Here is a 15,165-nt window from a genome sequence, read left to right as displayed (position 1 = left end):
AAGGTAAGCTTGACTGAGGAAGAGGCCCTCAACGGAGTGTCTCAGCTCCGCCGCGCTCTGAAGAAACCAGGTCTTCGAGGAGAGGCTCTACAGACTTGACTCGCTTCAATGGAGGAGGAGCACTGACACGGCAAGACGGAAAGAACAGAGAAGAGGCAGCGACGCTCAAGATCCGCTCTTCCACGGCAAGGGGTGACGGATCTGACCCAGATCTGTCGGTAGTGGCTCGAACCCAAAAAGCAAATACAAGCGGCCTGATTCGGATCTACTTTACAGCGCCTCGCCCTCGCTCCAGAGAATGCTAGAACACTTTAGCTTTCTGTTTAGGTCCGACGAATCAGAGATCCAGAGCAGAAGCAGCAAAGAGGCGATGATGGAAGCAGAGGAAGGCAGGGGAGAGACTGAAGCTGAACAGCAAACGAAAAAGACGGGTGGTCGACGGTTAGAAACCGACCGCCGACCACCGAAAACGAGAAAGAAGAACGGCCGAACCCTAACGCGATGGAGGAGGAAAGAGAGATGAAAAGAGAGAAAAAATCTCTCTCCTCTCTCTAGATTACAATTTTTGATACTTACAAGTTTTTGTTAACCCTTACAAGTTAACATCACTCTTTAATCCCTCGAACTGCTCTTCAACTGCTTGAAATTGCTCAGTTTCTTGGACAAGGAGGTTCCAAAGCCTCTCGACTGCAAATGGTAAAAGTGCCTCAGCCACAAGTTTCCTGCTCAAACATGAAATAAGTAATCAATAAACACAAGAGCAAGATCCTTGAGTAACGTAGTCCTGATAATATTTTTTTCTGCAAATTATACTCTGAATAATATTATACTATTTTGTGGTAATCTATGATGGGCAAATGTCCAAAATAGCACCTTTCTAAGTTTATATCACAAAAGTAGCACTCACAAACTAAAATGACCAAAATAACACCTTTCTAAGTTTATATCTTATCCCAAAACCTCATTTCTCAACTCTAAACCCTAAACCCTAAACCCTAAACCCTAAACTCTAAACCCTAAACCCTAAACCCTAAACCCTAAACTCTAAACCCTAAACCCTAAATTCTAAACCCTAAACCCTAAACCTTAAATTCTAAACCCTAAACCCTAAACTCTAAACCCTAAACCCTAAACCCTAAATCCTAAACCCCACCCTTTAACTCTAAACCTTAAGTTTGTGACTTTTGATAAAACATTAAGTGCTATTTTTGTGACTTTTGACTTTGAGTGCTAGTTTGGGAACCAAAACTTGATTTATTGGTATTTTTGTCATTTTCTCATCTATGAATGATATGAACAATTGAGATGAAATAAATATGCAAAATACAAAAAATAAAAATCACGTCTTGAAAATCGCTTTTCGTCCAACTGATCTGTATAACGAAAATATGCGAACGTGTTTTAGTTAGAACGCAGCTGAAGACCAATTCCTATTACAGAGTTTATTATTCTGAGTCAACACCAAATGACCCACAAACCAGCTGTATTCACAACGATGAGTGAATCTATTGTAACCACTTACATTTTTGCTCAAAACATAATAGGATAGTTAGTACGTAGGGCCTAATAGTACAAGTTTGTGAAAAGGTTATAATCTTGTTAAAATAAATTATACTTGGTATTTAGATAACATGGAACAAGTCAAGGAATTTAAGGTATTTAAGCTCTATCCTTTGCTCTGAGGTTTGGACAAATGAGGACATCAGTATTAGGACTGGTGGAGGATGACGATGGTTTGGAAACATCATGCCTGTACGTTTCCTTTGTCCCTATATGTTATTAGTTTTGATTTAGACTTGTCTTAATGTGTTGTTCAGCACTACAATATGCTTGTTTTCTTACACGTGTTCATAAAATACCTGGTTTTACAGGAAAAATGCATGTAGCTGATCGTTCTAGAATGCTGCAGAGAATCATTCCTGGCGTTGATACTGAAAGGTTTTGGTCCCATGATATTGATTACATTATGGTTGCTGTTTTTTTCACTTAATGAATCTGTTAAGTCAGAGAAGAAGTTGATTCTGAAGGATGTACTAAAATTAGCTGATACATATGGCCTGAAGCAGTCAGAGGTAGGAATATACATATAAAGCTTATATTTCCTCAACTGCAACTAGGCCTGCGGGTTTTGTTACTTAGGGTTATTCGGTTTTCGCTTAGTTCGGTTCAACATAAATCTTACTTAACTAACCCGAAATATAGTTCGGTTCAGTATTTGGTTAATTCGAGTTTTGAAAATTCTAAGTTTTTGATTTTGGTTAGATTTCGTTAAAATTTTGGATGAATTCGGTTATTTCGGTTAGAAATTTGGTTAGTCCGGTTCAGGGTTTTGGTATGGTTTGGGTATAATTTTTTTCTTTTTAAAAATAAGAAAACTGAAGTAATAGATTGCCAAACGAAATATTTGAAAACCAACGAATCGAACCGAACTAACCAAAATTTTGGTTCGGTTTGGGGGTTTCAGTTCGGTTCAAAATCCCAGGCCTAACTGCAACCGTTATATCTCTCTTTGTCTTTTTACCAGGTGATGTTAAGGTATTTAAGCTCTGTCCTTTGCTCTGAAGTCTGGAAAAAAGAGGACATCACGGCTGAAATTTCACAAGTCAAGGAAGAAATACTTGCCTTTGCTTCAGACACCATGCATGCACAATCGTGTACCCAGCAGGCAGCAGTTATTGGTCTTATCAAACAACGTCTTGCTTACATATACTATAAAGAAGATATTTCATATGATATGCTATAGATTGTATATTCTCTGTAATTATAGCTTTCCTTATCAGTCTGCTTCCAATGTTGTATATAAACCTATTCTCTATGTTAATAAGATCAAGCTTCACATTCTTTATGGTATCAGAGCAATGGATACCCTAATTTTTTATTTCTTTTCAAAAACTAGCCACCAAGCTTCTTCTTCTTCTCTGTTAAGCTAAAGCTTCAACAACAACTCCAACTTTCACGGTGAAACAATCCAAACAACAACTCAAACACTCTTTCACCTCAACACCTCTAACGTAACCAAGTTTACTTCTACAAACTACTTGATGTGGAGTCTACAGATCCATGCCCTCCTAGATGGTTATGATCTTGCTGGATACTTAGATGGATCGACGATTGTCCCGACTGAAACTCTTACCGCTAATGAAGAGCTTCCAGTCAACCCTGAGTTCGCCATTTGGAAGAGACAAGATAGACTTATCTTCAGCGCCCTCCTTGGTGCTATCTCCACTTCCATTCAGCCAGTGGTTTCGCGAGCCACTACCTCGGCGCAGATCTGGCAAACCCTTGCATCTACATATGCAAAACCTAGCCGAGCGCACATCAAGCAATTTCGGAATCAAATGAAGCTTTGGACTAAAGGTACACGTTCCATTGATGAGTACTTTCAGGGCTTCACTATGCGCATTGATCAACTAGCGATTCTTGGCAAGCCTCTTGAACTTGAAGATCAAATCGAGTTTATTCTTGAAGGGCTTCCAGATGAGTACAAACCGATAGTTGATCAGGTTGAGGGAAGAGACACGCCACCTTCTCTTATTGAGCTTCACGAGCGTCTCTTAAATCATGAGATCAAGCTCCTTACTGCTGCTCCTGCGCCGCACCTTCCGGTCACTGCTAACTTCGCTTACAACAACAATAGCAATTCCTCTCGTTTTAATAACAACAATCAACGTCAATCTCAACGTCAACAGAACAACTGGAGTGACAACAATCAGAAGCAGTACAACCGTTCTGGCCAACGGCAACCAAGGCCCTATCTTGGTAAATGCCAGTTCTGCAACGTGCAAGGTCACAGTGCGCGTCGGTGTCCTCAACTTCAGAGCCTGCAGCAGAGTTCTCCTCAGTCTTTTCCGAATGCTTCAACCATGCCTTGGCAACCAAGAGCTAACGCAGCAATGGTTTCACCCTACTCAGCCAACAATTGGCTCCTTGACAGTGGCGATACCCATCACATGACCAATGATCTCAATAATCTCTCGCTGCATCAGCCTTATCAAGGTGGTGATGATGTTTTAATCGGTGATGGCTCTCCTCTTGCGATAACTCACACTGGTTCAACTCTTTTATCTTCTCCATCTCGTAATCTAGCTCTAGACAAGATACTATGTGTTCCTGATATTCACAAGAACTTGATTTCAGTATATCGCTTATGTAGTACTAATCAAGTTTCTGTTGAATTCTTCCCGGCTCATTTTCAGGTGAAGGATGTCAGCACGGGGGCGCCTCTTCTTCAAGGCAGAACCAAGAATGAACTTTTTGAATGGCCTATGAGTGAAAGTCAAGCACATGCCTTCTCGTCCTCTTACCGAATCAAGACGTCAATGGCTTCCTGGCACTCAAGATTGGGGCATCCTTCTCCTCCAGTTCTGCAATCTATTATTTCTAAAAATTCATTGCCTGTTGCTTCTTCTTCGATTATTCAAAAACTAGTTGTTTGTTCTGATTGCCACATCAATAAGAGTCATAAAATTCCTTTCCAAACAAGCAGTATCCGTTCAACGCGACCTCTGCAATATATCTTCTCGGACGTCTGGACATCACCAATAACTTCAGTTGATAACAACAAATATTATGTTTTCTTCGTCGATCATTACAGCCGATACACTTGGCTGTATTCCTTGCAGAGGAAGTGACAAGTCAAAGAGGTATTCATGGCGTTCAAACCGTTAGTTGAGCATCATTTTCAGCAAATGATAGCGACTCTATATTCAGATAATTGTGGAGAATATATTGCTCTGCGCTCTTATCTACAAGAACATGGAATCTCTCATCTTACCTCTCCACCTCACACCCCGGAACATAACGGTTTGTCAGAACGAAAGCATCGTCATGTCGTTAAAACTGGATTGTCTCTGATGTCTGCGGCTTCTGTCCCAAAGAAGTATTGGTCCTATGCGTTGGCTGTTGCGGTCTACTTGATAAACCGTCTTCCTACTGCTGTGTTATCTGATCAGTCTCCATATCAAAAGCTTCATAATGTGCTTCCCAATTATGAGAAGTTGAGAATCTTTGGTTGTTGCTGTTATCCATGGTTGAGGCCATATACGTCACACAAGCTGCAGGACAGATCGAAAGCATGTGTGTTTATGGGATACTCTCTGACTCAGAGTGCGTATCTCTGTCTTGATGTCTCTGCTGGTCGCATGTATACTTCCCGTCATGTCCAATTTGATGAGGCTACATTCCCGTTCAAAACAGATCCTCTGCTTTCTGTACCAGCAACACAACAAAGTGGTGAAGAGAAGGCTTCTTCTACTCCTGTCATGGTCACAAAAGTTCGTCTGGTTCCGCCTTCACAGCCCCCGAGCTCAGATCCTCACCCTACTGTCCCGTTCTCATCATTAGCGACTCCAACTCCAGCATCATCTCAATCACCGGTCGACTCTGCATCTCAAGTATTGCCTTCTATAAACTCTAACTCTAGTACTCATGCTACTACTTCTTCTTCCCCTCTCTCAGACCCTACTGGTCAAACTAATATCCCAAATCACCCGAACAACCCTGACCAGCCTACCCTCACCACACAAAGGCCCACTGGCTCAACCATTCTCCCGAATCAACAAACCACTATAACAGAAACCACCTCCACCTCCCAAAGACCCACTGGTCCAACTACAGTCCCCACTGTCACTGCTACTACTTCAGTGCAACAACCACCTCAAAACACCCATCAAATGAGAACTAGAGCTAAAAATCAGATCTCAAAACCAACTAAAAAGTTCAGCCTCACTGCCGCTCTTGACCAAATCATTGAACTAGAACCTGCAACTTTTCGACAAGCTATGAAAGATGCACTCTGGCGTGAATCAATGTCTGAGGAGATCACTGGTTAAATCGAAAAAGATACATGGGATTTAGTACCGGCCTCACCTACACAGAAGGTGATTGGATGTCAGTGGATTTACAAGAACAAGTTACTACCTAATGGCAAGCTTGGTAAACGAAATTCCCGTCTGGTTGCTAAAGGAAATCATCAACAGTATGGTCTAGACTACAAAGAAACGTTCAGCCCTGTTGTCAAAGCTGTTACCATTCGCCTTGTACTTGGATATGCTGTCAGTAATTCTTGGCCTGTACGGCAACTTGATGTCAATCAAGCCTTCTTACAAGGAACTCTAAATGAAGAAGTGTTCATGGACCAGCCTCCTGGATTTATTGATGAAGATCGTCCGACTCATGTATGTAGACTCAAGAAAGCGATATACGGTTTAAAGCAAGCTCCCCGAGCTTGGTATTTGGAACTCAAGAACTTTCTCATCCTCTGTGGTTTCACCAACAGTTATGCTGATGCCTCGCTTTTTGTTCACAGTCGCAACAATCTTCTTGTCTATGTACTCGTCTATGTAGACGATATCTTGGTCACAGGTAACAACAATGATGCTGTTTCACGTGTGATTCCTACCTTAGGTGAACGTTTTTCTCTCAAAGATCAAGGAGATGTCAATTACTTCCTTGGCATTGAATTCACAAGAACAAGTCACGGCTTACACCTCATGCAGCAGAAGTACATTCTCGATCTTCTTGTCAAAACAAATAAGTTTGAAGCCAAGCCAGTCGCTACTCCTATGCAAACGACTCCGAAGCTGTCGTTACAGTCAGGAAATCCGATTACGAACGTCACAGAATATAGAATGGTGGTCGGAAGCTTACAATACTTGGCTTTCACTCGTCATGATATCTCCTTCGCAGTCAATAGGCTCTCTCAGTTCATGCATAAACCTACAGACGAGCATTGGCAAGCAGCCAAGAGAATTCTACGATATTAACAAAGCCTCTTCCTCGCCTCAGCTTCAACATGGCGTGTTTCAAGATTGGAGTTGAACCTCTCCCTCCATCTTGCGAGGGCGTATAAAGAAGATATTTCATATGATATGCTAGAGATTGTATATTCTCTGTAATTATAGCTTTCCTTATCAGTCTGCTTCCAATGTTGTATATAAACCTATTCTCTATGTTAATAAGATCACGCTTCACATTCTTTATAAACAGCCTCCTTTCTGAGTGTTACTGTATTTGGAAGAAAGCAAGGAAGAATCATCGTTGGTGGCACCCCATGATTCTTTCGTTTGGTTATCAAATTTGTGTAACATCCTTCAAGTAGAGTGTCGTTTATCACAGATTTCGATATCAAAAATATCGCCGAACTGGGAGGTCTAAACTGTGACAGCTTCAACAGTAAAGTCCACACACATCAACGAGACGAACTTGGAAGCTTTGGCCAAAATGGTAGAAACTCTCACTGGCTTCTTCATTTCCTGGAAAGATGTCTACAAACAATATATTATAAATTTGTTAGATACACTGGAAAATAGAATAGATATTGATTTTGGAAGTGCAGAGAGTTTCCAAGGCTTCATCACTCAACTTGAGCAGACCTATGAGCACTCTAGAGTTATATCAGAGTTTTAGAACCTTTGCAGTCTCAAAAAATCCTGAAACGGCATTTCATCTTAGTTATACCTCCAAATGGTCCTATGTGCACATCCCTGATAGTTCTACATGGCAAGAATGCCTAATCTTACTGATTAAATTTTGGACAAGGTTAGCCGATGAGATGCAGGAAGTTAAACTCTTCTGATACAGGCATAAAGAGGAGAGTCGCAAAGGCCACGAGGCAAGATAGGTTGTTAGAGTTGACATTCAACAGAAACAAGGAAGGACAGGTGTCGGCATTTGATTGATCTACGTAACGGTTTGTTGGAGTCGTTAGAACAGAGCATAAAGAAATAGAGTGATGCAATTTTAGATTTTATTCAGAAATTGTGACTATGATTGTTCTTATTCGGAATCTTCTACACTTGAGCTACAGAATATGTGTTTCTTTGAAGCATTGTTTCGGATTAATAGAGGTGAACCTTGTTAACCTCTGTCATCTTCTGAGCATCTTATCTTAAGCCTGAATGCATTAATAGCTGTCTTACGGGACGATAGTCTGTCCCCAAGTCAGGCTTTGGGCTACAATACTTGTCTACCTTAGGTCTGCCTTGTTTGGTGATCACGCCACTGAAGTTTTCAACGTCTGTAGTCTTCTTCTGTAATCGATTGAAAAACAAAAGAATTGTGAAAGGCATACACTAATTCAATTTTGTGAATTTCATATTGAGTTAGTATTGTTTGTTAAGAACGGTGTTTTTGACTGAAAGCTACTACATCCACATTGGTCATCTATGTGGTACTTATACGAAAACGGTCCTACACTTCTACTAAACATCTAATCATGTACACTATACACATAAGTGCAAATAAGAGAAGAATGTGAAGTTGAAAATAACAAAGATGATGGATGTATCAGTGTCTCATAAACGTTAAGTTTATATCTCAATTGAACTCTACACCCAAGTTTATGATATGTTAGTATTTGAGAATCAGATCTTTAGTGGAATGGAATCAACTCATTAGTACTTAAGAAACAATTTAATCTAAAGCAAGCAAATTTTAATTGAACTTGGTCTTCATGCTAATGTCCAGTATTTCGATTCTTCCTCCTTTAATAGGCTACATAGTCAGCATCATAAAAAAAAACAACATTTAAAAAATCTTGAAGCGGATATTTCGACGTCGCATTGGTGTCTCGATTGATCATGGAGAGTCCTGGGCAAAAAGTTTTGTATGAGATACGTCATCATGCTTCATTGCCCTATGTTCCTAGAAACCCTCCCCTTCCTCAGGTACAAGATTCATCCTTTTATTAGAGGTCAGTTACAGATTGTTGATAAGCTTTTGATTTTACTGTTGGTTGATAAAGTTAGGAGCTTTATCATGTTCTCTAATTTTGCTAGCTTTCCTTCCACCAAGTGATGACTTCAATGTAGCCAACTTGGTGTCCTTGTTGATTTGATCATTCTCGGCAAGCAAATGGTCTCTTGATCATTATATATATAGCATGGTTTAGCACATTGGCTGACACATGAATCCTTGTGTCTATCCTTTTGATGGTATTAAGGTGTTAGTCAACTCAAGGAAAAGTGGAGCTAATATTGGCATCCGAGGAAAGATAATAAACCAAGAGGAGAGTTTGTGGCTGTCACTTCGGGCCAGTGTTATGATGATTACAAGAAACACTGTGGCAGTTTTACAGGTTATCTTCCTTTGCAAATGGCATTTTACTTTTTATTTTTTCCTTCAGATTTTGTACGTGGATTCATCTTTTTTTCGTGAAACATTACTATGGTCTTGTAACTTCTGTTGTCTGTATCAGCCAGCATATCAGGATAATTTACTTCTGGAATATCGAGACCCTATTTTCCATCAAAGCTAATAATGGTGAAGAAATAAGTCAAAGTCACAAAACGAAACGTGAAGGTTTCTTCATCAGTATTAGGACTCATAGGAGGATGACGATGGTTTGCAAACATTAACCAAGCCTTGCCTGAAGACTGAAGCTTCAGTTAACCAAGCGTTGCCTGACCAGGTAGCCGATGGCTCTAGCAGACTCACAAACACTCTGGTGGCACTTAAATCATCACAGATCGCTGTGGCGTCCATTTCTCCAGGCTTAGACATCTCCCCTGTTTGAAGCTAAGAATGATGGATGGGAAACACTTCAGGCTTGTTTTATCTCGGAGCTTGTAAAGCCAGAGCAGGAGATATTAGCAGGGTTTAATTTTGGTAACAAAGTTCATGTGCAGCATCCCTTTCTAGTTATACAAACAGTAGATGATATGAAAAGGATGATGACGTTTTTAACGTATATAATAGGTTCTTTTTCACTTTATATGAAAAGACAAGTTTAGGTGTGTTCATATCGTTGGACTCTTCCTCTGAAGCCAATAAGCATCAACACTCGATCACATATAGTAAGATTCTCCAACTGTGCAATTTTACTTAGAGATGAAGATAGTGTACATACTACACCCATTGGCAAGAAGGACACATAGTTTCTCGACTACAAACAAAAAAAGTGTCAGCCATATATTAATAGCAGTATGGGCTCAGTCTCAAGTAAAGGCCCAAGACGAAAGAGCCCAACCGAAGCCCACTGTTCTATCCTCTCCAACGGTCAAGACGAGCCAGCTGAAAACGACAAACGCAACTAAAGCTGTTCGACGTACGGAGCATCCAGCTCATGCGATTGATATCGTGAACAGGTTTAGCTGTCTTACACAATGTGAGGTCACTGGCTAACATGCGCAGAGGATGAAATTAGGGTTTTGCTATAAAGGTCTAAAGTTGTAATGGTTGTGAACCAAGTTGAAAAGAAATAAAGTTAAAGTCTTTCTTCTTTGTTTGAGTTCTTCTTCTCTGTTCTTTATATATCTCTTGCTCAAACACCGGAGGATTCATGAGTTCATAATCCAAATAATATTTACTGAAAAAATACTATTAAGATTATAACTATTCTCTGGAATAAATCCACAAATCTCTGTACAGAGGCATGCAAATTTTTGAGTTACAAAAACAAAATGAAAAATCTCAAAAAAATCTATATGTTGTTAATATCTTTGAGAAGAACAAATAGAAGAAAATGTAAAGAGAAGAAATGGAACAAATATAAGAATCTTAACATATTTCACCTCTCTCAGTCAACAAAGGTACATGACAACCTTTGTGGAACAGATTTACTTCCCAAAATACATCTCTCTATCTCTCTAGGCAAACTTGAAGCATTGCAGGAGATCAAGTGTCTCAGTTGGACACTTCGTCGAACAGCTTCACCGCGTCATCCAATCCTCGTGTGTTAGCTAGTATGTTTCACTTGTAAAATCTCTGTTTGCCACTATATCCAAATCAACTGGTTAACACACATATTTTCAGAGACATTCCAACGAAGTAGTCTTAACTAAAGTCATGTCGTTTATGCAAATCCAAAAAAGTTGCCGAGAAGTTCATTCCTAGATAAATACCTGATAGTCCGTGGTTGCTGAGAGTCTCCTTTAGCTGCTGTCTGACTCATCATTGCCGAGATCCATAATAATTGAATTTAACAGAAGGGGTGTGTTGGACTTTGTAAAAATCATTTCCTCCTTCCGACAGTCTCTTCTCCCATCCCTTTGCCATATTAACAAATTCCAGATTCTTCAAAGAAGTGATGAATCGCAGCCCATCAGGAAGCTCCTTTAACTTTGGACAAGAGTCAATTTCGAGAGTATGGAGAAGGGGCATGGAGCCTTCTTCTACTATCCACTCTTCCCACTCCTTTAATCCCTCAAATTCTAGCTTCTGCAGTTGAGGAAACCCATCCCTTGAGCAAACCATTCTCCCCCCACAGAAAGAACCAATTAACTTAACATGTTTCAAGTGAAGCAACTTCTCTAGAATCATCATCTGATCCTCTGTCAAACGAAAATCAATTAGAGATATGGTTGTAATGAAAGAAGGCAAGCATGTTTCCGACAATCTAATACTTGATTCACCAACACTAAGATCGTTTAAGGAAGTGATGAATCGCAGCCCATCAGGAAACTCTTTTAATTTTATGCAAGACCGAATAGAGAGAGTATGGAGAAGGGGCATAGAGCCTTCTTCTATTATCCACTCTTCCCACTCCTCTAATCCAATAAACTGTAGCTTCTGCAATTGAGGAAACCCACCCCTCGAGCAATCCATTCTCCTCCCACAGAAAGATCGACAATCTAAACTAATCTCTTTCAACTGAAGCAACTTCTCTAGAATCGGCATTGGGTCCTCTGTCAAACGATAGCCACTTAGAGATATGGTTGTAAGGTGAGAAGGCAAGTATCCTTCCGACAATCTCAAATTGAACTCATCTCCCATATTACAAACAATCAGGTCCTCCAAGTTAGTGATGAACCTCAGCCCATCAGGAAGCTCCTTTAATCTTCTGCAATTGTAAATTTTGAGAGTACGGAGAAGGGGCATAGAGCCTTCTTCTACTATCCACTCTTCCCACTCCTTTAATCCATCAAATTGTAGCTTCTGCAATTGAGTAAACCCATCCCTCGAGCAAACCATTCTTCTCCCACTGAAAGATCGAGATTGTAAACAAATCTCTTTCAAGTGAAGCAACTTCTCTAGAATCAGCATTGGATCCTCCTTCAAACGACACTCCATTAGATGTATGGTTGTAAGGTGAGAAGGAAAGCGTTGCGCATCAGGTAACCTTGGCATATATATCTCCAACCACAGCTGTTTGAGATTAACAAAATCCCAAACAAATCCTTCTTCATCATCATTCGTGGGAGTATAAAACTTGGTACCGTTATATATTGTAAGACTCTCCAAGTGTGAAAGCTACTTAGAGATGAAGATAGAATTTCCATAGTATACCTCTCGTCTCTAATATAGATAGAGAGAGATCTGAGCCGTGTCATACCCTGTAGATCCGTCACTCTCCCATATTTTGTGTTGAAATTCTTCAACGTCTCCAGGTTGACCAGATTTCCTAATTCCAACTTCCTCTTATCATGTAATCTCCACGGTAAACACAAGAATGTCAATTCTCGCATCTCTTTCAAGATATTGGGAATGTAGATTGATTCTACAAGTAGATTTAAATAGAGCAGCTTCTTCAGATTTCGCATAGAAGAAGGCAGTTGAGTTGCATTTGACCACTCAAAACTAAGATATCTCAAGTGGATGAGCTTCCCGATGCTAGAGGGTACCTTCCCTCCTTCAAACTCGACACAAAAGAGATCTAACACTCTCATCAGCTTATGCCTTGTAAAGAATAAACTTGTTGCCTTCCATCTTCTGCCCTCGATAAACAAGAGACTTCTAAGGCTTGGATTCTTCATCTCTGTATCGACATTAAAAGTTTCTTCAGGCAAATGTACAACAGCAAGTCTGCGAGATTTACAAGAAGATTTTGAATTTGCAGTTGATGTGCCAATGGTTTGTACGAAATTCTCTTCTTCAGCATTGCGTAGACAAACTTCTCTCATCATGTCATGCAACTGAAGTGTTTTAAATCTTGAAGTATCAACGTCTCTTTTAGAAATAACCATGTTTCTCTTCACCAATTGTTCTATGTATCCATCTGCAACCTCTCGAATGCTCGCTCCATCGAAATCCATTGGCATTAGTATTCCTTCTGCAGCCCAATAATAGGACAGTGTCTCCACACCTATTTTAGAATCTTCTGGAAAACAAGCAAGGTAAAGGAAGCACTGCTTCAAATAAGCAGGCAGCTCTTCGAAACTCAGATACAAAACATCATAAACCTTCATATTGAAATTTCTGTCGTCAGAGCCACTCCCTCTAATGGTTGGAGCTTTAATATTCTCACGTATCCTTTTCCACTCGTGCAATGTGTATTTACTACCTAATAACGCCCCTAACACCTTAATAGCCAGTGGTAGACCTCCACAATGCTTAATCATCTCCATACCGATTTCTTTCATGTCTTCTTCAATCTTAAATTCTGCACATCAGTTACAAGAATGTTCAGAAAGGATCCTATTTCTTGCATATACTGTAGTCATTTTTTTATTTAATTTACTATAACAGAAAAAAAAACAAGTAGGCCGCCCTTGAAAACTTACCAGCTGTGTCTTTAATAGGAAATGCTATCCTTTGAAAAAGATCCCAACTGTCTTCAAAAGTTAGGCATTCTGGTTTGAAGTTAACACATTGTCTGTCTGCATGTAATCCCACTTCCTCATTGCGAGAAGTAAGTAATACCTTCCAGCCTGCAACACATTCATATATTTGTAATGTTTCATAATCAGACGGCCTAATGTATGTAACACAAGGAGATTCACCTTTTTGTGGCAGAAACACAGGCTTGATTAGATCCCAGTCTCCTTCTCTCCATATATCATCAATGACGATCAAAGCCTTTTGTGTTTCCAGCACTCGAACAATCTTCTCCAGAAGTTTGCCTTCCATCATCTTTGACACATCACATTCTGGCCTGAGTTGTTGCAAGATTGTCTGCCAGATAGTCTTCTTTTCAAACTGTTGTGAAACACAAACCCACGCTAATCCTGGAAAATGACTTTTTATTTTCTCATGATTGAAAACTTTTCTTGCGAGTGTGGTTTTTCCAATACCACCCATCCCGGTTATAGCAAACACTTGACGGCTATCCTCCTCCAACAAATAGCCAACCAATATCTCAATGTTTCTCTCCATCCCAACAATAGGTTGCTCTTCGTCAACGATATAAAACGTTTGTCTTTGTTCGTCCCTGTGGAGGCATACTCCTTTCTCTCGACAATGACCTGTTGTTGTACGCCAGAACTCTGCATATCGTGATTCTCCTTAGAGATCCTCTCACGTACAGCTTCAATATCCATTGCAGTCCCCTGCGTTCCAAACTAACACAAGAAAGTCTTCTTACAGTGTTCGTGATGCCTCTTCTACTTTCCGAGTTCTTCGCCATTAAAACAAAGGTTTCGACTATATCTTCTGCGTCCAAAACTATTTCTTTGACCGCTTGGATAGTGTGTTTTACCGTTGCACTTGTATGTTTTTTGGCTTCTGCGTCTTCTAAAAAACACCTTAACTTTTCAACATCATTTTTTAATCCCTTGAACTCCTCTTCAACTCCTTGAAATCGCTCAGTTTCTCGGACAAGGAGGTTCGAAAGCCTCTCGACTGCAAACGGTAAAAGTGCCACTGCTAGCTCAGCCATAAGTCTCCTGCTCAAACATGAAATAAATAATCAATAACCGCTAGAGAGCAGATCTTTGAGTTCATAGTCCTGATAATATTTTTTCTGCAATTCCAGTCTAGATAATATATACTATTCTTTTGGATTAATCTATGAATGATATGAACAATTGAGAATGAAATAAATATGTGTAAAATACAAAAAATAAAAATCACCCTTGAAAATCGATCGCTTTCGACCAACCGATCTGTAAAACGAAAATATGCGAATGTGTTTTAGTTAGAACGCAGGTGAAGACCTATTCATACAAAGATAGGATTATTCTCAGTCAACACCAAACGACACAAACCAGCTGTCTTTACAACGATGAGTGATTCTATTGTAGCCACTTACATTTTTTTGGCTAAAAAGATAAGGAGGATAGTTAGTACGTAGGATGTGTTCAAAAAAAAAAAAAAAAAAAAGTTAGTACGTAGGGCCTCTAATAGTACGAGTTGTTGTATTACAATGATTGATCTGTCTAGTGAATAAATGTTGTAACATTTCTTTTAAACGCTGTGAAAAGGTTATAATCTTGGTAAAATAAATTATAATTGGTGTTAAGATTGTTGATGTTGTGTATTTAGTTAAAATAAAGATGTGGCCGGCGATAC

General features: G+C 39.8%; 2 pseudogenes; both read right to left on the bottom strand.

Moving 5' to 3' along the window:
• LOC125582504 overlaps positions 1-1,951 on the bottom strand; it is a 28,201-nt pseudogene extending 26,250 nt beyond the window's left edge.
• Positions 1,952-10,300: 8,349 nt separating this feature from the next.
• Positions 10,301-15,165, bottom strand: part of LOC125581988 — a 25,965-nt pseudogene continuing 21,100 nt past the window's right edge.

This window comes from Brassica napus, chromosome C2 (genome assembly GCF_020379485.1).
Source record: "Brassica napus cultivar Da-Ae chromosome C2, Da-Ae, whole genome shotgun sequence".
NCBI classification, from domain to species: Eukaryota; Viridiplantae; Streptophyta; class Magnoliopsida; order Brassicales; family Brassicaceae; genus Brassica; species Brassica napus.
This window is presented reverse-complemented; position numbering and strand designations above follow the sequence as displayed.